General features: G+C 34.7%; 1 protein-coding gene across 4 annotated transcripts in view; it reads right to left on the bottom strand.

Annotated features, from left to right (window-relative positions):
* Window positions 1-24,882, bottom strand: part of LOC119867493 — a 680,463-nt gene that overhangs the window by 340,214 nt on the left and 315,367 nt on the right. Inside the window, exon 6 of one of the 4 annotated variants that reach the window (XM_038583468.1) lies at window positions 14,543-15,002. The exons of 2 other annotated variants lie outside the window; for them this stretch is intronic. The gene's annotated coding sequence lies outside the window, so the exon portion shown is untranslated. Of the gene's footprint in view, window positions 1-14,542; window positions 15,003-21,316; window positions 21,537-24,882 lie in introns of those variants that run through there. One more of the 4 variants, XM_038583469.1, reaches the window with a different exon arrangement.

The following is a 24,882-nucleotide window of genomic DNA, read 5'->3' as shown; positions in this document are numbered from 1 at the left end:
AGAGACTATTATCCCACCACACTTGGCAAGCAGTCCCAGCTGGGACCTACATCCCTCCAAAGCCCTATCCTTGCAGACACCCCAGCTAAGGGCCAGCCCTACCCACTAGCATACCCACAATGGTCATAGCTAAGTCACGACATGATGGTGCACAAAACCCACACATGGGACACCCCTGGCACATCTACTTCTGGTAATAGGAGGGAGGGGTTACTCTACTCGGCCCCACAGTTTATCTTCTATGTAAGGCTACTACTTTCAAGACCAAGGGACATGGCTCATCCACCTAAATCACAGAAATAAACACTGAGAGTGAGACAAAATGAGAAAGAGGGATATGTTTAAAATGAAAGAATAAGACAAAACCTCAGAACAAGAACTAAACAAAACAGAGATAAGCAATCTACCTGATAAAGAATTCAAAGTAATAATCATTAAGAAGTTCACTAGACTTGAAATAAAAGTGGATGAATTCCATGAGAACTTCAATAAAGAGACAGAAGATATAAAAAAAGAACCAATCAAAGCTAAAATAACACAATAACTGAAATGAGAAATACACTAGAGGAAATCAACAGCTGTTTGGCAGATGCAGAACAGATCAACCATCTGGAAGATAGGGTAGTATAAAGTATCCAAGTTGAACAGCAAAAAGAAAAGAGAATTTTAAAATGATGTTAGGTTAAGGGATCTCTGGGACAACATTAATTGTACTAACATCTAATATTCACATTATAGGGGTCCCAGAAGGAGAAGAGAAAAAGAAAGGGGCAGAAAATTTATTTGAAAAAAAAAAATAGCTGAAAACTTCCCTAATCTGGGGAAGGAAACAGATATCCAGGTCCTGGAAGTACAGACAGTCCCAACCAAGATGAGCCCAAGGAGATCTACAACATGACACATAATAATTAAAATGTCCCCAAATAAATATAAAGAGAGTATCTTAAAAGCAGCAAGAAAAAAGCCAATAGTTACATATGAGGGAAATCTAAAAAAATGGGATATTACTTGGCCATTTTAAAAAAAAGAGAGAGATATCTCGCTATTTTGACTACACAGATGGACCTAGAGGGTATTATGCTAAGTAAAATTAGTCAGAAAAAGATAAATATCATATGATTTCATTTATATGTGGATTCTAAAAAATAAAACATGAAGAAATAAACAAAAAAACATAAACAGACCCATAAATAGAAAACAAACCGGTGGTTGCCAGAGCAGGTGAGGAAGTACGAAAATGGGTAAAGGAGAATGGCAAATACAGCTTTTCAGCTGTGGAATAAATAAGTCATGCAGATGAAAGGGAATATAGGGGATATAGTCAATGATATTTTACAGGGAATATAGGCAATGGTATTGCAATAGCATTGTTATGGTGACAGATGGTAACTATACTTGTGGTGAGCACAGCATAATATATAGAGTTGTCAAATACCATGTCATACACTAAAAACAAAAAAAATGAAGAAAATTTTAAATAAAAGCATCAAGAAAAAAGTAGTTACATATGATCACAACCCTATAACGCTTTCTGCTGAGTTTTGAGCAGAAATTTTGCAGACCAGAGGCAGTGGCATGATATATTCAAAATGTTGAAAGAAAAAGAAAACCTACAAGCAAGAATAGTCTGCCTAATAAGGTTATCATTGAGAACTGAAGGAGAGAGTTTCCCAGACTAACAAAAGTTAAAGGAGTTCATCACTATTAAACCAGCCTTACAAGAAATGTTAAACGGACTTCATTAAGTGCAAAAGAAAAGGCCATAACTAGAAGTAGAAAATTATGAACGAAAATTTTAATGATAAAAGCAAACATATAGTAAAGGTAATAGATCAATCACATAAAGCTAGTATGAAAGTTAAAAGACAAAAGTAGTAAAATCAATTATATCTACAAAAACTAGCAAGGCATACACAAAATAAAAACATGTAAAATATGATACCATATACATAAGAAGTGGAGGGAAGCAAAAAAATATATTGAGAGTGTATTCAAACTTAAGCAACTATTACATTAATATAGACTTCTATATAGATGGGGTCTTACATATGAATCTCATAGTAACCACAAACTAAAAATCTATGATAGATGTACAAAAAAGAAGAAGAAAGGGATCCAAGCATAACACTAAAGAAAGTCATCAGATGATAAGGAAAAAGATCAAAAAGAAGGGAACAGAGAATATTTAGAAACCAATCAATCAGAAAATAATTACCAAAACAGCAATAAGTACATACAAAAATTACTTTAAATGTAAATGGACTAAATGTTCTGATCAAAAGATATAGCATAATATGAATGAATATGAATGGGTAAACAAGACCCATATATATGCTGCTCACAAGAGATTCACTTCAGAATTAAAGACACAGACTGAAAGTGAAGAAACAGTAAAAGATATGCACACAAAGAAAAAATTGTATCAGACAAATAGACTTTAAAACAAAGACTGTAACAAGAATCAAAGTAGGGCATTATGGAATGATAAAGAGATCAATTCAACGAGAGGATATAACAATTGTAAATATCTATGCACCCAACATGGGAGCACCTAAATATATAAAACAAATATTAACAGACATAAAAAGAGAAATTGACAGTAATACAGGAATAGTAGGAGACTTTAATACTGTACTTACATGAATGGATAAATCATCCAGACAGAAAATCAATAAGGAAACAGTGGCTTTGAATGACACATTACATCAGATGGACTTAACAGATATACACAGAACGTTCCGTCCAAAAACAGCAGAACACATATTCTTTTCAATTGCACATGGAATATTCCCCAGGATAGATCACATGTTAGGCCACAAAACAAGTCTCAATAAATTTAAGAAGGCTGAAATCATATCAAGCATCTTTTCTGACCATAATGGTATGAAACTAGAAACCAGTTATACACACACACACACACACACACACACACACACACACACACTAGAACAAATACAAATACATGGTAGCTAAACCATATCTTACTAAATAATCAGAGTCAAACAAAGAAATCAAAGAGGAAATTTAAAAAGTACCTTGAGACATATGAAAATGAAAACACATAATTTAAAATCTTTGGGACACAGCAAAAGCAGGTCCAAGAGGGAAGTTTAGAGACAGGCCTACCTCAAAAAACAAGAAAAATCTCAAACAATATAACCTCACACCTAAAGAAACTAGAAAAAAGAAGAATAAACAGAGCTCAAAGTTAGTAGAATGAAAGAAATAATAAAGATCAGACCAGAAATAAATGAAATAAAGACTAAAAAGACAATTAAAAAATTGATGAAATAAAAAACTGGTTATTGGAAAAGATAAACGAAATTGATAAACCTCTAGTCAGACTCATCAAGAAAAGAAAAAAGAAAGGATTGGAATAAATAAAATCAGGTATGAAAGAGAAGTTACAACCAACACCATAGAAATCCAAAGGATTATAAAAAACTACTATGAAAAATTATATGACAGCAGGTTGGATAGCCTAGAATAAATAGATAAATTCCTAGAAACATATAATTTTCCAAAACTGAATCAGGAAGAAATAGAAAATTCGAATAAACCAATTATTAGAAATAAAATTGAATCAATAATCAAAAATCTCCCAATAAACAAAAGTCTAGGACTAGATGGCTTCACAGGTGAATAGTACCAAACATTTAAAGAAGAGTTAATACCTGTATTTCTTGGGGGCACCTGAGTGGCTCAGTGAGCATCTTTCTTTGGCTCAGAGCTTGATGCTGAGGTCCTGGGATCGAGTCCCACATCAGGCTCTCAACAGGGAGACATAGCCCTCCCTCTGCCTATGCCTCTGCCTCTCTTTCTGTGTCTCTCATGAATAAATAAATAAAATCTTTAAAAAAAAAAACCTGTATTTCTCAAACTAGTCAAAAAATTAAAAGAAAAATTGCTTCCAAATTCATTCTATAAGGCCAATATCACCCCGATATCAAAATCAGACAAAAACACCACAAAAAAAATTACAGGGATCCCTGGGTGGCGCAGTGGTTTAGCGCCTGCCTTTGGCCCAGGGCGCGATCCTGGAGACCCGGGATCAAATCCCACGTTGGGCTCCCGGTGCATGGAGCCTGCCTGCTTCTCCCTCTGCCTGTGTCTCTGCCTCTCTCTCTCTCTCTCTCTCTCTGATGTGACTATCATAAATAAATAAAAAATTAAAAAAAATTACAGTCCAATATCTGTAATGAAACACAGATGAAAAAAAAAAACAGATGTAAAAGTCCTCAACAAAATATTAGCAAACCAAATTCAAAATACGTTAAAAGAATTAATCACCCTAATCAAGTGGGATTTATTCCAGGAATGTAAGAATGGTTCAATATCCACAAATCAATCAACATGCTGTATCATATCAACAAATAAATGATAATAATTATACGATCATCTCAATAGATGCAGAAAAAATATTTGACAAAATTCAACACCTGTCAGGATAACTCTCAACATGGGTATAGAGGGAACATGCTTCAACATAATAATGGTTATATATGACAAATCCAGGCTAATATCATATTCAATTATGAAACACTAAGTTTTTCCTCTAAGGTCAGGAACAAGACAAGGATATCCACTCTTACCATTTCTATTCAACATAGCATTTTAAGTCCAAACCACAGCAATCAGGCAAGAAATAGAAATAAAAGGTACCCAAAATGGTAAGAAAAAAGCAAAAGTGTCACTATCTGTAGATGACATGATACTATATATAGATAACCCTAAAAATTCCACCAAAAAACTGTTAGAATAAATGAATTCAGTAAAGTTGCATGTTACAAAATTAATATACATAAATCTGTTATATTTCTATACTAAAAATGAACTAGCAGAAAGAGAAATTAAGAAAACATTTAAATTAAAAAGAATAAAACATGTAGGAATAAACTTAACCAAGAAAGTGGAAGACTTGTACTATAAAACATTGATGAAATAATCTGAAGATGACAAATGGAAAGATATACCATGCTCATAGATTAGAAGACGTAGTATTATTAAAATGTCCATACTACCCAAAGAAATCTGCAGATTCAATAAAATCTCTGTTAAAATACAAATAGTAAAAAAAAAAAAATACAAAAAGTATTTTTCACAGATATAGAATAATCCTAAAATTTGTATAGTGCCATAAAAGAACCCAAATAGCCAAGTAGTCTTGATGAAGAAGAATGAAACTAGAGGTGCTGAAATCCCAGATTCCAAACCATAGTACAAAGCTATACTGACCAAAACAGTATGTATGGTAATAGCACCAAAAATAAAGAGATAAATCAATGGAGCAGAGACCTCAGAGATAAATCCACATTTATATGGTCAATTAATCTACAGCAAAGGAGGCAAGAATATATAATGAGGAAGAAAAGTTTCTTCAATGCATGGTATTGGGAAAACTTGGACAGCTACATGCAAAAGAATTAAACTGGACCACTTTCTAACACCATGTTAAAAAACAAAGTCAAAATGGATTAAGAGGGGTATCTGATTGGCTCAGTTGGTTAAGCGACCCACTCTTGATTTTGGCTCAGGTCCTGATCTCATAGTGCTGGAATTGAGCCCTGTGTCAGGCTCCTTGCTTGATGGGGAGTCTGCTTAAGGATTCTCTCTCCTTCTCCCTTTACCCCTCACCCTACTCATGCATACACGCTCTCTCATGCTCTCTCTCTCTCTAAAAATATATAAATAAATCTTTTTAAAAAATGGATTAAAGACCTAAATGTGAGACTTGAAACCATAAAATTCCTAAAAGAAAATATAGGTATGCTAAAACTAATATTATACTATATGTTAACTAACTATAATTTAAGTAAAAATTTGAAATAAAAACATAGGCAAACTCTTGGACATTGGCCTTAGAAATATATTTCAGTCTCCTGAGGTGCCGGAAACAAAAACAAAAAATAAACAATTGGGAGACTACTTCAAACTAAAAAGCTTTTGCACAGTGAAAGAAACCATCAACAAGATAAAGGCAGGCTACTGAATGGGAGAAGATATTTGCAAATGACACATCTGATAAGAGGTAATATCCAAAGTTTATAAAAAACTCTTACAACTCAGTAGCAAACAATTGATTAAAAAAAAATGGGCCATGGATCTGAATAGGTATTTTTCCAAAGAAGATGGATGCATGCCAACAGACACATAAGAAGATACTTAACATCACCAATCAGAAAATGCAAATAAATCAAAACCACAATTACATATTCACCTCACACTAATCAGAATGGCCAATATCAGAAAGATAAGAAGTAACAAGTGTTGGTTAGAATGTGAAAAAAAAAGGCTCTTGTGCTCTGTTGGAGGAATGCAAACTGGTGCAGATGCTCTGGAAAATGGTATGGAGGTTTCTCAAAAAATTAAAGATAGAAATACGATGTGACCCAGTAATTCCACTTCTGGGTACTTACCTGAAGAAAACAAAAGAACGCTAATTTGAAAAGCTACATGCACTCCTATATTTATTGCAGCATTATTTACAATAGCCAAGATATGGAAGCAACCTAAGTGTGTATCAAGACATGAATGGATAAAGAAGATTTGATATATGTACATAATAGGATATAAAAAAGAATGAAAGCTTTCCATTTACAACAACATGGATGGGTCCAGAGGGCTATGCTCAATGAAATAAGATAAAGACAAATACCATAAGATTTCACTTATATGTGGAACCTACAAAAACAAAACACATAAACAAACAAAAAACAGAAGCATACTTATAAATACAGAGAACAAATGGTGATTGCCAGAGCGGAAGGGGTGGGGAGATGGGCAAAATAGGTGAAGGGGATTAAGAGGTATAAACTTCCAGTTATAAAACAAATTAGTCACAGGGATGAAAAGTACAGCATAGGGAATGTAATCAATAAGATCAGGGCAGCCCAGGTGGCTCGGCGGTTTAGCACCACCTTCAGCCCAGGGCCTGATCCTGGAGACCCAGGATCGAGTCCCATGTTGGGCTCCCTGCATGGAGCCTACTTCTTCCTCTGCCTGTGTCTCTGCCTCTCTCTCTCTCTTTCTTTCTCTCTGTGTCTCTCATGAATAAATTAATAGAATCTTAAAAAAAAATAAGACCATCTAACTTTATATGGTGACAGATGGCAATTATACTTATTGTGGTGAGCACTGCATAATGTATATAATGTTGAATCATTATGTTGTACAACTGAAACTAATATAATATTGTATGTCAACTCTACTTCAATTAAAAATTTAAAAGATTCTATAAATAACAAAAAAGTCTCTTTTTAATTTCTATTTTGTCTGTTATTACCACCCCTATTTTTGTATTTTCAAGATTTTTTTGTCCTTCATTTTATTTATATCCTTTATCTTTTTACTTAGGTGTGTCTCTTGTGAACATTGAATAGTTTGATTATATTTTGAGATCCAATCTGAAAATATTTGTTGTTTAATAGTGGTGCTTAACCCAGATTTATTGTAATAACTGGTAACATTTGGTCTAGCTTCTGTCATCTTATTTTGCATTTTTTGTTTCTCTTATATAGCTTTACAATATTGCTCAGATTTTGTTAAAATGACATTTATATTTAGATGATTATTAATTTATATATTTGTTACATTTCTAAACTATATTAATAACAGTGATATCATTCCATTTGTTCTAATATTAATTGATCATTAACTACATGCCACATAGGCAGAGTGAATTCTGCACTAAACAAAACAAAGACATGGTCTTTGTTTTTAGGGAACTTTTTTTCTTAGAAGGTGAAAAGCAGCCATAGACAAATATCCAGGGAAAGGTTCAGCCAGTGGTAATTACTACATAGGGAGGCAGAGAGGGTATCTACTTCAAATTGGAAAGGCAAGCAGTTCACCCTAAGAAGCTGAAATGCATTTGATGAGAAAGAGTCAGCATATAAAGATAAAAAATGATCCTCCTGATATTGGGGAGAGGAAAGAAAGCCCTAGTGCAAAGACCCACAGGTGGGAAAGAATTGATGAGCTTTAAAAATAGAAAGAAGCTGGAATGTATTAAGTGAGAAAGTGATAAAAAGTGGCATTTATCAGATAGATTATAGATAGATGATAGATAGATAGATAGATAGATAGATAGATAGATAGATAGATAGATAGATAGGCAGGCTTTCATAAGCCACAATAAGAAGTGTGGATTCTTATGTGCACAATAAGAAGTGCAAAGCCACTGGAGAATTTTAAACTGTGGATTTTGTTTCTCTTTCTGTTTTTGTTGTGGGGCAGGAGTAACGTGATCTGATTTTCTATTGTAAAAGGTCTTTCTGCTGCTGTATAGGAATCTATTCTAGAAGAAACAAGAGTATCCCCTGGTCAGATCAAGGAGATGGAGAGAGGTCACTAGATTTGGGCATGTTTTGGTTACTGAGACCACTGGATTTGCTGATGTACTGCATTGGGGTAGAAAGGGCAAGAACAAAATTAAATATAATATTTAGATTTTTGTTTTCAGCAACTGGTTAGACAATGATGTTTACTTAAATGCAAATTCTTGGGAAAGGGGCGGTTTGATAGATGGTGTAAGAATTATGAGTTTTGTTTTGACTAATTTAAAATGCCCATTAGCTGTCTATGGGTGAATATCTAGTAGTCAATTGGGTTTACAAGTTTAGAGTCCTGGGGAAAATTCAAAGCAGCAGTTGAGATAGGGTGCACTGTTTCTAACTGAGAGAGAAGTTGCCTAGGCATGCAATTCTATTTGCAGGATATAATATAAACTCAAAATTTCTGGTTTGTTGGTCAATCTTTTGTACTTCTAGGACTGAAACAGTTTTTTGACTCCTAATTTATATTTATTTGTTTATTTCAAAGGAAAAGTTAGAAGGGAGCATTAAATACCTAGGTTCAAATAATAATAAATCAATTGTAGAACTGTTAATTGTTCAGACTTTTAGGAAGTCATCTGGATGACTGCTATTCATACAATAACTGTACCAAATTGAAATTTTCTTGAAGAAATGAGTTTTTTGTCCAGTATACACAAAAGTGCCTTACTTTGTGTATACACACTTTGCATCTAAGAAAAGGTTCAAGGTAACTGTTGAATATGTGAGTGAAGAGTTCAGTGCATAGACCCTCAATCTCCTCCGTGTCAAGTTCTTCTAATTAAACCCTTCATCCAGAGCCAAGATCTTTGGAGCATAGTGATATCGTATTTACCAACTACTAGTTGAGTGACCATAAGCTAGTTATTTAATTTCTCTTCTTTAATAAGACAGTAATAATGCTTTAATACTCCAAATAATATTAGTAATATTTAACACACTAATAATAAAAATAATAGGAACAATAATAACCAGCTTTCTGCTTTTATGTAAAGCTTGAATGCAACAATGTCTGTAAAGCATTTAGCACAGTGCCTGGCATAAAGTAGGAGTTAACAGATAGTGATTCCCAGATCTCTTCCCCGGGCTCCAGCTCTCCCAGAAGAAATCCTGAGGACCAGGTGACTAGAACAGAGAAAGTTGAGGAGAGGACAAGTTATGTGGTCAAAGAGGGGGCAAGGCCCAGATTATATGGTACCTTGTAAACCAGAGTCAGGAATATGGATATTACTCTTAGTGAGAGAAGAAACCATTAGAGATTTCTAAGCAGAGAAGTGAAATAATTTGGCTTGTAGTCAGGAAGTTTAGTTCACATTTATAGCCAAAGCTTATAGAACAGTGCCCAACACAGGTAAATATTTAGACATATCTAAATATCTGTAGGAATATGAAATGCTAAGTGATGTCAACTTCACTTCTTCTTATGTTCTTGGCAATTTCTCATGGAAATTCCAATGCTACATGATAAAATGTGGTGTTAATAAGGTATTCTCATTACTACTCCTTGAGAGTGTCTCTCCTCCCTCTCTACTACTGCATCAAACACAAAATATACTACTTAGTTTGAGCTTAAAATTTCTACCAAGTGGAATATTTCCCAACACGAAAGGCCACCTTTTAGATAATTATCATTATTTTGGCATCACCTACTTTGTTCCTTAACAAAACTTTTCCTCATTAAATTTTCCTCAATCAAGATCTGAACATTTTTTAGTGAACATCATCCTTTGAGATTAAAAAAAGGGGGGGAAGAGAACACCCACAAATCCATTTGGGTGTCACTAAAGCTCACATGGGAAGTAATTATCTCATTATTTACCATATTCTTAAAACTCCATCTAGAAAATTTCATGCAATTTTTGGCTATGTGTGTGCAGTCTATATACACACACATACACACACACATACAGAGAGACAGAGATTGCTAATTTGGAAAGAATCCAAAGGGTAGTAATATGGATAAAGGGCTTGGAAAACATACCATTAAAAAAAAACTCTAAGAGAATGGAGCGAGAACTGCCAAGAGATCAGATAACTGATGGAAGCAGAGAGGATCTGAAAAATACCATGTGGGAAAGAAATCTCCTAAAAGGAAAAGGAGTTATTTTTTTCTCAGTGTAGACACTTATATTAATAGTTTTAAAAGGACAATTAAATTACGAACCATGCAAAACACATTATGCCCAATATGTTTAATCACAAAATGTAGCAGAAATGGGGAAAATGGTAAGATAACACTGGAGGATGCAGGATGTTGTCATGGTCCTTCTAAATATCTTAGGTAATGGCTTTTGAATCAAACAGAAATCTTTCGAATCTAAATGCTGATCAGGTGCCACTTCACACAAATTGGCACAAAGGGACAGAATGCCAATCCATTTATTTTAAAAAAAAACTTTACGGTTATCCTTCTACACCCAAATACAGGAGAAAGGAGAACAAATATAAGAAGACTCCATTTTTGGTCACTGAAGATCTATTGTTTGGAGAAGGAGAGAAAATAAATACACAAATACCAAATAAAAGTTATTGGGGGCAGGAAGGATTTGCTTAATATGGAAGAAGCCAGTTTCAAGGTTCTGATTTTGAATCCCAGTTATACTTCTGCTTAAAGCAGTCACCCCAGGGGTCTAACTGGGATGAGTGAACAGCCAGATGGAATCACCTCTTTAAAACCTTGCCCCATTAGATATCATCAATGGGAGAATCCACTTGTCTCCTCTGGGTGTGCCTTCAACACCACCAAACATTTGAATGAAGAGTAGACATGTAGTCAACCACCTTGCTCCAAAATATTAAGATGACTATATGCCTTTTCCCCTTAGCCTTTTGTCTTGGTGGCTTAGTGTGAAGAAGCTGGTGGTTTAGTGTGGACAAAGTTGATATCCAGATTTGCCAGTCAAGCCTTCAGCTTCCTTTCCAACCCTTTGTTCTCCCACCATCATAGTCTGTTATGATTTCCCCCCAAACTCTAACTGCCTGGGAATATTCACTGTTCTTCAAGCATGCCCTTGTCCTCTCTTCATTCTATGCCAGTGTCAACAGCATCTCTATCCACACACGTCCTGTCCTCCCCAGTTTCTTTATGTCCTAGTTATCTATAAAGCTCTGCTGAGACTTTTCCTCTTCCATGAGTCACCTAATCTCACCTTCCCTATTCTTCCCTAATCTTGTCTTTATACTTTAAACCTAGATTGTAATGTTATTTATATTTCCTGCCCACTACTTATATCTTCCTAGAGGTCAATTACTATACTTTATTCCCTGTTATATCTTTCACACTGCCTAAACAAGTGCCTAGAACAAAGTAGTTATCCAATGAATGTCACCAGATTACATTAGTAATGAGAAGAGACTGTCATTAATTAGGAAATGGCAACAGTGAAAATATATGCCCAGTTAGAAGAGCCTCCTAAGACTATGGTATAATTTTCTAAAGTATATGCTGATTGGGAGGATAGAAAGCAATGCATATGTATTTTATAAACTGGAAAAGGAAAAATCGAGAAAAGGAAAACATACCACTATTACTCCACTACTTGTGATAACATTTTAATTTGTAAATTTCCTCCAGGTTTTTTTTAAAGGATTTTATGTAGTTGTTATTATACTCTGTCAATATATCTGTTTTCCTGCATAGGCTATTAAAAGCTTTTCATGAGTACTTTTAATTATAGTATCTAATCCTATTGTTAAACCATATTTTACTTAATCATTTTCCACTTGTTGCACATTTAAGATGGTTTTCAATTTTTTTCCAATTAAAATAATTCAGTGCTGAATACCTCTAAGCAAAAAGAGCTATCTACCCATATTTTTAGAAAATAGCATTTAAGGGGCATTTAAACTAGTTTTGCTATAAATAATCTAGTCTTTTAATGAATACCAGTATTTTTTGTTTTCCTCAGCCCTGCTGAGATAATATCCTCTCTGTTGCATCTTTGCTGCTCTGTTGACATCACTTATATTCTTGGCATTTTATACCGTCCAGGTCATTTACTCAACCCTTCTCTCTGGCTGTCTGGATACATTCTCACAATTGCTTTCTAATGAAGCTGGACATATTCCACATTCTTTAGTCACTACCTCTTACTTGATGAAATTTGAGGAAGACTTTCAAATGGTTCCGTCTTAGTTACTATAAAATTTAGAAATAGTTTTACTTATTTTATTTAAAAATCTTATCTTTTCAAAGTTTTGAACATTTTAAAACAATTTCACATGCATTATCTTATGTATTCTTATAAAAAAATAACAAGCAGGGGCACCTGAGCGGCTCAGTCAGTTAAGTGTCTGCCTTTGTTTCAGGTCATGATCCTGGGGTCCTGGGATCTAGCCCTGTGTCCAGCTCCCTGTTCAGCAAGGAGCCTGCTTCTCCCTCTCCTCCCCACTCATGCTCTCTAGCAATTTCTGTTTCTCTCTCTCTCAAATAAATAAATAAAATATTTTTAAAAAATAAGCAAATAGTATTAGCACTTTACAGTGCTTAACACAAATTTATTATAATTCTGGAGGTCTCAATGGGCTAAAAATCAGGGTGTGGTAAAGCTATATTCCTTTCTGAAGGCTCAGAGAAGAGTCCTTTCCAGCTTCTAGATGCTGCCCACATTCCTTGGCTTTTGGCCTCTTTCTTGACCTTCAAAGCCAGAAATAGCAGGCTGAATCTTTCTCATATCACATCACTCTGACACTGATTCTCCTGATTTCTCTTTCTCACTTAGAGGACACTTGTGATTACTCTGGGCTTGCTAAGATAATACAAGGGTGAACCTTTAAGACACTTAACCTAATCACATCTTCAGGGGTATTTTTTTCAATTTTATCTTTTTTGATTTTTGCTATAACATAGTTACAGATTTGGGGATTTGACTGTAGACATCTTTGAGGGGCAGTTATTCTGGCTAATGCAACTATTCACAATAGAGGTAAAAGCTATAGAAATAATGTGATGTTATTACATCACATTAAGTGATTTGAGATCCCTATAATTTAATGACCACAAAAGCTACAATGCATATATCTGCTTAGAAAAAAAATCACTCTTATGTAAGTGTGTATTTGCGACCCAAGTGTAGGTTTCATTTGCCATATATTAATTTATTTGCCTAAGCTGAAATTTATATTTATTCGATTTGGATAACCACTTTTCCTATTGTATGGTAAATCTGAAACTGCTGTGTCTCTAAATGTACCCAATAAAGGATTTTTAAAAATTACATCCTAATTGTAAAAACATGCTTACTGCTCACACATTGGTGTGGATTAATTAGTATAATTAGTCTTGTGTATCTAACCATTGCCCAAAATGTCCCCGACAGCTAAAAAGCAACCAGCCACATAACATCCTGTGGACAACTTTGCATGTAAGGGCCAGGCAACTGGTGATTTACCTTTTTGCATGATTGTCAGAAAAACAACCAGAAATCTGGCACTTCAGATTTCACATTCTGAAAATGAAGAAAATTATAATACATTTTTACATTAACTTAGCTTTCACCTGTGAATTTGCTTTATTGGTGTTTGGATAAATATGGAGTTACTTCTTATCCAGAATGAACACCACCATAGCTACGTAAATCATTTCAAACCTTGTTGTGTATTAATGCCTCTTATCCTGGGTATTTTTAAAGTATCTATTCTTTTTTTATATACGAATTCTTGGAAATGTAGTAGATAGGGGGTCACTCTCGAGGAAGGCCCCATGAAGTAGGGGATTACAGTTGCTATATAATTTCATCCTGAAGGCTCAAACCACCCAGCTCACAGTTTAGAGGAAAGCCATAAGTAAGTAAGCATGATGGATAAAGCCTTAAATATAAAGTAAGATGAGTGATAATTATAAATAATAATAATTCTTTATATTAAATATTTTGATTTAATTGTTTTAATATGCCAAACTTTAGCAAAAAAAACCCTTTTTCCTATAAGGGCCCTTATTTTTTCTCTTAAAAAATAATATCTACTAAAACTAACTTCAAATTCATACAATCATTGTTGTATTTATGACTTTGGTCAAATCCTTATCAAAAGTTACAGTCATAAATAATAGAATATTTACAGAATTTTTTCCCTTAAAAAGTTTTGTAGATAAATTATCTTTAGGAAATTCTTTCACTGAAGATAGAGAACTTTGGTTATTCTAAAAACTGTTTACAATTAAGTAACTAAAAATAAAAATATTTTTTTATTTAATGGAATATCAGGGGAGAATTATTACAGAATATATACATACCTGGTTTACAGAATATCTAGTAATAAAAGGATGTACATGATACTAAATATGATATTTTGATATCTGGAACAGGTGGACCTTTCAAAAAAGGTTCCTAATTATTCCTATACTGTTGAAATTATTTTAATTTTGCATCTCAGCAGATATATTTGTATGCTGGAAACAGGTGTTCATCAAAAGACGGTGATAAAGAGACATTGCAGTCGGGGCTTGGAGCTTAGCCCGCATGGTGTGATGACAGATAAATTAGAAAAATCCTGCTAAACATCTCTACACTTCAGAAGGAGATTACACCTTTTTAAAAAGGCAAAACATGTGGTTCAATTACTTATTGTCTTGGCATGTGGTTATGATGAAAGACGGAGTCTTAAACATCAATAGAGCTAAACTAACATCCCAGATGGGCTTCGGAAGAGGGGACTCCTGCAACAATCCACCTGCACAAAAAGCAACGGGGAGAAAAATTAAAGAAATGCTTTCCTTCCCCTCCCCTATTTAATTTGTTTCTTTATATTAAATAGGCATTTAATGAATAACATAAGCTACGCGGAAAAAATAAGAGCAAAGAACTTTTATTTCAACATATTTTCTGGGTGATCCAGCAGGAAATGAGGCATGTTTTTTGGCTCTCTGCAGAATGCTGTGCAGGTCTCATGTGACTCCTGAGGGTTAAAACAGGTAATCACTAAGCCTAGGGGAAGAAAGGCAAGTAGATCCACACAACACATAGGACTATACAGACAACATGCTGTGTGACCATAGGGAGATCACAAACCTCTCTGGGCCTCATTTTCTCATTTGCAAACTTCATAATTATGATTCCTTTTGGTCTCGTGCTGCAACAATTTGAATATAATCTTCACTTTAGTCATAATACATACAAAGTAAATGTCACTAGGGGACATGGAACACAGAGAAACTCAGTGGGAACCAGCATTTCTCCATGAACCATGTCTACACTCAGACATGACCAGAGGACCCCAATAGTTCTTCAGATGTACAATACTGTGACATAAGGATGTCAAACATTAGTAGTAGGGTACAGGGGCTGAGGGAAGGGAAATAGGAAGGATCAAGAGGGAAATTATAATCTATTAATCACATATTATACTAATTTAACATTGAATCCAACTAATAACTCTGCAAACAAAACAGGTATTACTTATCCATTGTATAAGAAGCTAAAATAATGATTGCCAACATCTATTATGCTAGAATCATACTAAGTACTTCTCTATACATTAGTTCACTTAAAATTTATAAGAAGTCTTTAAATAGGTTGAGAAACAGTGCCATTTCTTCACCATTGTAGTCCCCTCAAATACCAAAATAATTGCTGCGTTTTGAGCAAACCTTGATCATGTGCTCCTAACCACGTCAAAGGCTTTCCCAAGCTTTATTTAATTTCTCTCCTCTGACAGCCTTATGAGCCAGCTGGTATTGTTATCTCTCTTTAACAAATGAGGAAACTGAGGCTTGAAGAGGTAGAATAATTTATCTAGGGCCAGTTAGAGCTGAGAAGACAATGTAAGATCTTATAATTACTGCAGTAAATTGTCATGAAAGGCTCAAAAAAATTAACTAATGTAAGATCACAACATTAAATAGTAATCAACAGTGGTGGGTTTAAACCCCAGTTTCTCTGACTCCCAAGCTCTCCTTTTTCAGCTTTTCTGATCAGCAGCAGGACTGAATAGAGTTCTATCATTTTTGATAAATGTGTTTGGTGCTTGCTATGTTCAAGGCACTGTGCCAGGCCTGATGAGAGATATAAAGAAGTAAGCATCATTCTCCCCGATCCCATGAGGTTTACTAGCACCTTGGGGAAATCCAGTCATACACTTATGAAACACCTCAGAAAAACAGCAAGGATGTGGGGTTAAGAGCCAAAATAATCAACAGATGCAACAGGGCTGAAGAACATCACAGAAGTAACTCATTTTGGGGTGGGACGGTGCAGACAAAGCATGAAATGGTGTGAGGATGGGCAAGATTTCTGAAGATTGGGTTGGAAGGAAGAAGACCAAGACGACCATTTGGCCAGAATGGTCTTAGAAGCTCCCTGGAAGCAAAGTCTGAGAACAGTGAAAGTAGTAAAGGCATTTTCTTACATGGAAGAGTTGGAGATACAGTTGGAAAGGTATATTGGGAACAGAGTGTAGACTGTGAATGCAAAAGCTGATTTACAAACATTTGAGACTTCTAAGCAGCAGGTTGATGTTTTACCTCAGATGTTGAAGACTACACCAAGTCATGCCACCTCAGGGAAAGGCATCTTGAGGAAGGAAAGAATGGTTTCTCCTTGGTAGAAAGACTGATAATAGGGGAAGTCCTTACCTAGTTTTTTTTTAAAGATTTCTTTTGTCATTCTAAATATAATGAATGTGCATCAAGAAAAAAAATTTAGAAAATGCAGTATAGAGAACAAATAACACCCATAAACCTGCCACTTAGAGACCATCATTATTAACACTTTGATGGATTTTCATTTACTCATTCAAGAAATACTTATTGAGTACCTACTATATGCCAGACACTACTCTAGATGCCGAGTCTATAGCAGTGAAGAAAATAACCCAATTTCCCTGCCTTTAGTTAAGATTCCACATGGATATTTCTTTTCATGATTGAGTTGATGGATGTGTGCTCTTTGTCTGTGATTTATTCAATCATTATATATGTGGAGAGCTTTTAACTGATTTTCACTTCATATAACATAATAAGCATTTGTTGTGCTTGCTATTAAATTTATTAAAATTAATTGGAGATATTTAAAAAATAAAATTAATCTTTAATATTATTAAAATTAGTTGGGCACCTTTTAGTGACTGTATTATTCACAGTCTATAGATGCTCAAAATTTATTTAGTTATTCTTACTATAATGAAGACATGAAGCATGTGAAGCTGATGAGTTATAGGCAGACACACCAAATCTGGCAGATAATTTTAGGTGTTCACAGATCCATTCAATAATGAACCCTAATTTGATCACTTCCCAATTGTTAGGTATTTGAATGATTAATTTTTCACTATTAACAAATATTCTTACACAGAAAGCTTTATTCACATTTCCAATGATATCATAAGTATGGCTTCCTAGAAGTGAAAGTTCATGTAGAAAAAATGAACTGGTTTTAGGGCTTCAAGGCATCTTTTGCTGTTAGTGTGGAAAGTCTTTATGTTTCTGTTAGTTTCTTATGCTAGTTTTATTTAAATGTAAATAAAATGTATATGTAATTTTTTGTTTAATAAAAAATTTCAGTGCTGTTATTTGCATATAATAGTTTGTAATTCTTTTATCCTCAATGTGGATTTTTTATTGTTGAAAACTGATCTCCTTTGTTCCAGCAAGTGCTTCTTGCCTTGAATTTTTCATTTTCTAGTATTAACATTGTCACCCGATTTTATTTTTACCTACTGTCATATCTGTTGATGTGAGGCGTTTTTGTTTATTTTGTTGTTGAAGGTGGCTTTTGAGTATAGAAATGTCTATTACTGGGTTTAGTTTTGCTTTTAAAATTCATATTCAAAAAAATTCATATTCAATGAATAAGGTACAAACTTTAAAAATCTAGTTTTTCCTTATTTTTAAGTTGAACTTAAGAAATTTATAATTCTATTTATAAGTCTGCCAGACTTAAGCAATCATTTCTAAGGGAATTTTGGTAAAGGTCAATCATATTTATAGATTACTTAACACCTTCAAACATTTAAAACTGTATTTATACACTTAAAATAATTGGTTTCTTTTTTAAGTAATTCAGCTGTCTGAATTAACAAATCTAACCTTTGTGGGTGCATAAATTAAAAATCCATTGTTTACATTTATAAATATAATTATTTTGGTTGTCAATATTGTGTTTTTTAGTTAGGTTTCAACTTAAAAATATAAACCTAAATACTTAATCAATTTAACATATCAAATTACTGTTTTAAAATGGAGTTACATGGCTATCGTAGACCAAAATAAATCAGTTTGGAATAGACTCTAATAGACCAAATTAACTTCAACATTCCAAGTACATAAGCTACTAAATATATGTATGTAACTCCTTCTTTAAAAAGACTTTATTTATTTATTTATTTATTTGAGAGAGAGAGGAGCATGAGCTGGGGAGGGGGCATATGGTGAGAATATCCAAGCAGACTCCCAATGAATGTGAAGCCTGACACAGGGCTTGCTTGCTCTTATCAACCATAAGGTTAGGACTTGAGCTGAAATCAAGAGTCGGTCGCTTAACTGACTGAGTTACCCAGGTGCCCCTATGCATGTAACTTCTTAACATAAAAATATTTATATATATGATTTTTATTCTCTTTGCCTTTTCATACTTAGTTTTACATTTTCCTGGGGTTGAAACATGCATACCTACTAAAAGATGACAATCTCTCACAAGTAACTGATGATATTAATTCTAAATCTTTCTAAACTGAAAGGTATAAACCTGCTTATTCTGGGCAACTGGGAGTATCTACAGCCAGAGCTCTTGTCCTGGAGTAAAAGCCATGCCATGCCTACAGACATGCAGAATGAGTCCTCTCATTGCCTTGGTTGCTAGCTACACCCTCTTTTATAGCCACCATTCAAAATTTTTTGACCAAATTATAACATTTCATTGGTCTTATTATTCATATAGCCCACATCTCTAAAGTTAAGTTTGAAATGTTCTATTTATTATTTTCTCTATTATAGTCTTATTTTTATTATTTTCTCTTATTTATCTATTTTTGTATCTTGAACCACGTTTGTTACGTCTGTCCTACATTTGTTTCTCTACTAATCTAAAAAACATTTTTCCTACTTTGTTTTACTAGTGTTTACCTTTAAGCTCAACACACACACATACACATGCGCACACACACACATGTGCGCATGCACACACACACAGGCACACAATTTTCCCCCTAAAGGAAGAGCATCTAACAGACTCCTGAATTAGATTAGAAATAGCATATTTTACTCCTTCCTTATCCTTCTTTCATCCATTTTCCAACTTTTTGTTGTTATCTGATTCTACCATCAGATTAGTAGTAGTAGTATGTTAGTAGTATAATTTAGTTATTGATATTTATCTATTTTCCTATTCCATTTAGTTGGACTTAATTGGAACCTGCAGCAAGAGGAACCTAGATGCATGTGCCCCATCAACCATTTCACCAAGAAATCTGTTTGAAGTTTCTTAATATGTATTGCCAAATTACTTTTCCGGAAAAGTTGCATCGAAATGCAGTTTTACCAATCATTCATGAGGGTCCCCATCTTACTACATTCTGTACAATTGACTACTAGTATTGGAACTTTTGCCTATTTGATAGATAGAAATGGCATTTGTTCACTATTTTCATTTATCTTAGAGAAAAAAAGGACGTTTTTAGGAACTACAATCCCAGTGATCTTCCTCTGATGAAATTGCAGTCATTCGTGAAGGACCCCTCATAAATTGAGTAGATCTGATTCAGGATCTTGCCTGTAAATGTTACTAATTAATTTCCTAAGTGACTATTTTATAATCACTCTAGGAACTCTGGGTTTAGTTTTGCTTTTAAAATTCATATTCAAGGCACTCTCTGGGCATGTAGAGCCAGGAAAGAAAAAAAAGTACAATGGCTGGTGGTTGTTTTTAATACCAAGAATCCAGGCACTCACTCTTAGTCATGGAACATTGACGCTGTGCTATATGAATTCTCATAAAGTAAATAAATTAGTTAATCAGTAAATTCATGTTAATAGAAAACTACAGTCACAATAACTAATTTGTAAAACCTGCGGTACTGGCAAATATTATGATAAGATATATTGGCCTAATGGTGTTCTGCAAATAGGTTCTGATTTGCAAAACTAACCAACACAATAGCAATCATTTCACGTGAAATATTCATATCAGAAATGTTGACTGGAGTGATTGAAAGTCATTCACTTAAAACTAATAAATAAACACACTTGTCTCCCTTATAATCCTGGATAGTCATACTCAATTTAGCAGTGTTCTTTTGCATTATTCTTGTTCATTAGCAGAAGTGACTTAGAATAAAATTTAGCTACCAATTTCCTTGACAAATAGAAGAACATATATATATGTTTCCACATGAATGGTAAAGGCAGGAATAGCATTTCAAACAGAAGGAACAGCATTAGCAAACATAAATGCAATGGGGACTGAGGTGGGAAAAGCCAGCCAATATTCACTTGTAAGAAGCATACAAGTTGTGGCCCCTTGCCATAACCAACTTCATCCTGATAACACTATTACAATATCCGGTGTTTACCTTTAAACCAGGTTTGGATAAAGATTCTCAAGAGAGAAAAAATACCACAAGTAACTTCCCCCAGAAACCACTTAATTATGGTTTAATGAAGATTGTAACATATGTGAGCACAGGTAAGAAAGTTTCACAGATGTCCATTCACTTACTTTAAACCAGTTGAGTGTAGCATAATTTAGGTAAGATTTTATCAATACTTTCTGATAATTAATAAAGCTAATAATCAGAACTGACACTGACAGAGCTTATGCCGGCACATGCATTATCTCATTTTATCCTTATAACAATCTATGAAATTATTTATCATCCCTATTTTATAGATGAGAACTTAAAGTACATGCAGCCAAGAATTAAAAGACCCAAGATTCAAACCTGAACCACTGTATTCCAGAGCCTAGGTTTGTAGCCATTACTCTGAAGATAATAGTGATAACAGTACTTCAGGACATCACAAATACATTTTATTTTGAGATAAAGCCATAACATCTAAAACCTGTCTCTTACTTTGTCATCAACATTGAGCTGAACATTAAAAGTTATTTGTGCTTAAACAAGAGCTGTTAGTCTTGCTGCTCTCTCTCCCCTCTCCACTTCGTCCAGGATCGAGGTCATTGCACTGAATTTATGGCACTACCATCACTTCCATTTTCTGCCCACAAGCTGTGGTGTCCCAGACACAGAAATATGACTTCATGGTCAAAGCATCTAGAAAGAAAAATTTTACTCCAACACAAATAGTTGTAGTAGTGGCAAAAGCAAGCAGAAAATTATGGGTAAAATAAATTGCTGCTTTTTTTGTATGAACATTATTTTTTCAAGGTCTCATCAGTATAAAAGCTCCTCTTTCAAATCATTAAAGTCTCTTCACCCTCTTTTTAATTTTGCCCTTTCAGTCCTTCTCCTCCTCCTTCATCAAAAGTCAAAGTTAGAAAACCACCTAAATTAACCCCTTTCCCATGACATTATCATTTCTAGTTTCCAGGAGTTATTAAGCAACCCTAAATCCACACTGCCAATGATAAAAGAAGAGGAATAGAAGGCATGGTAAATGAGAGATGACAGATATGAAGGGAAATGCCACTGCAATGACAAATGCTGTGCATTGGCAGACAGATGGCTGATTTCCTTATTCCATAAAGAGCTCTTCAACCCCCCAAGAATAATATTGATGGCCCAATAGAGAGACTGGCAAAAGACATGAACAGGCTGTTCACATCAAAAGAAAATGAAGTGGTTTTTAATTATTTGAAAAGATACTCAACCTTCCTCATAATTAAAGAAATGCAAATTAAAATAATAAGATACAATTCTTAACTTTCAGGTTGGGGGAAAAATAAACCAGGTTGTGAAGAAATAGTCATATTTCGACATCATACTTGGAGCACAACTTAACATTTATCCAAATTCAAAGTGCATGCAATCTAAACCCTTTAATTTTACTTCTAGGAACATATACTAGAGATGCATTTGCACCACTGGCCCAGAAATATATACTCAGGGATATGAAAATAGCATTGCTTCTGGAAGCGGACCCTTGGAAACAACCCAAATGTCCTATCATTCATACCAAGCATCATTAAAACACCTCTGGAGGGCCACACAAAGAACTGGTCAATAAGGGGTCAGAGAGAAGGACAGGATCAGGGTATAACAGTGAATTTATTATTTTCACACTATATCTTTATACTTTGTTATTTTAAAAAAAGGAATGCATATCAGAAAAATAATCCACTAACACAAAAAATTTTAAAATGCTCTTGGAGTTTGACTTCTTCTTTGCCAATTTGAATGCCTTCATAGAAAACCCAAAAGTCTCCACCCCAAGATTGCTAGAACTCATACAGCAATTCGGTAGCGTGGCAGGATACAAAATCAATGCCCAGAAGTCAGTGGCATTTCTATACACTAACAATGAGACTGAAGAAAGAGAAATTAAGGAGTCAATCCCATTTACAATTGCACCCAAAAGCATAAGATACCTAGGAATAAACCTCACCAAAGATGTAAAGGATCTATACCCTCAAAACTATAGAACACTTCTGAAAGAAATTGAGGAAGACACAAAGAGATGGAAAAATATTCCATGCTCATGGATTGGCAGAATTAATATTGTGAAAATGTCAATGTTACCCAGGGCAATATACACGTTTAATGCAATCCCTATCAAAATACCATGGACTTTCTTCAGAGAGTTAGAACAAATTATTTTAAGATTTGTGTGGAATCAGAAAAGACCCCGAATAGCCAGGGGAATTTTAAAAAAGAAAACCATATCTGGGGGCATCACAATGCCAGATTTCAGGTTGTACTACAAAGCTGTGGTCATCAAGACAGTGTGGTACTGGCACAAAAACAGACACATAGATCAGTGGAACAGAATAGAGAATCCAGAAGTGGACCCTGAACTTTATGGGCAACTAATATTCGATAAAGGAGGAAAGACTATCCATTGGAAGAAAGACAGTCTCTTCAATAAATGGTGCTGGGAAAATTGGACATCCACATGCAGAAGAATGAAACTAGACCACTCTCTTTCACCATACACAAAGATAAACTCAAAATGGATGAAAGATCTAAATGTGAGACAAGATTCCATCAAAATCCTAGAGAAGAACACAGGCAACACCCTTTTTGAACTCGGCCATAGTAACTTCTTGCAAGATACATCCACAAAGGCAAAAGAAACAAAAGCAAAAATGAACTATTGGGACTTCATCAAGATAAGAAGCTTTTGCACAGCAAAGGATACAGTCAACAAAACTCAAAGACAACCTACAGAATGGGAGAAGATATTTGCAAAGGACATATCAGATAAAGGGCTAGTTTCCAAGATCTATAAAGAACTTATTAAACTCAACACCAAAGAAACAAACAATCCAATCATGAAATGGGCAAAAGACATGAACAGAAATCTCACAGAGGAAGACATAGACATGGCCAACACGCACATGAGAAAATGCTCTGCATCACTTGCCATCAGGGAAATACAAATCAAAACCATAATGAGATACCACCTCACACCAGTGAGAATGGGGAAAATTAACAAGGCAGGAAACAACAAATGTTGGAGAGGATGCGGAGAAAAGGGAACCCTCTTACACTGTTGGTGGGAATGTGAACTGGTGCAGCCACTCTGGAAAACTGTGTGGAGGTTCCTCAAACAGTTAAAAATATACCTGCCCTACGACCCAGCAATTGCACTGTTGGGGATTTACCCCAAAGATACAAATGCAATGAAACGCCGGGACACCTGCACCCCGATGTTTCTAGCAGCAATGGCCACGATAGCCAAACTGTGGAAGGAGCCTCGGTGTCCAACGAAAGATGAATGGATAAAGAAGATGTGGTTTATGTATACAATGGAATATTACTCAGCTATTAGAAATGACAAATACCCACCATTTGCTTCAACGTGGATGGAACTGGAGGGTATTATGCTGAGTGAAGTAAGTCAGTCGGAGAAGGACAAACATTATATGTTCTCATTCATTTGGGGAATATAAATAATAGTGAAAGGGAAAATAAGGGAAGGGAGAAGAAATGTGTGGGAAATATCAGAAAGGGAGACAGAACGTAAAGACTGCTAACTCTGGGAAACGAACTAGGGGTGGTAGAAGGGGAGGAGGGCAGGGGGTGGGAGTGAATGGGTGACGGGCACTGGGTGTTATTCTGTATGTTAGTAAATTGAACACCAATAAAAAAAAAAAAAAAAAAAAAAAAAAAAAAAAAAAAAAATGCTCTTGGAGTTTTGGAAGAGAAAAACCAAAGAAAAACAGCCATGAAATTTTCAATTTCTTCCACAGGACAGTTCCAAAGATTATAAGGACACAACCAGACAGGACAATCTGGAAATAAGCCCTAGGATTATGTGCTAAATCTGTGTGCTTGCTCTGTTTTCATATTCTGTGCGATATCTTCATTTAAAAAAGACCCAATTTTACCCATCACAATGTTAATAGCACTGTTGCAATGTCAGAATTTAACACACAGTGGTTATAGAAATAGTTCAAATCATTTAACTTGCCAAAGCATTAGCATTCTTTAGGCTGTC

The sequence above is a fragment of the Canis lupus genome, chromosome 34, assembly GCF_011100685.1.
Source record: "Canis lupus familiaris isolate Mischka breed German Shepherd chromosome 34, alternate assembly UU_Cfam_GSD_1.0, whole genome shotgun sequence".
Lineage (NCBI taxonomy): Eukaryota > Metazoa > Chordata > Mammalia > Carnivora > Canidae > Canis > Canis lupus.
The sequence above is the reverse complement of the archived record's forward strand: the minus strand, read 5'-3'. Positions and strand labels throughout refer to the sequence as shown.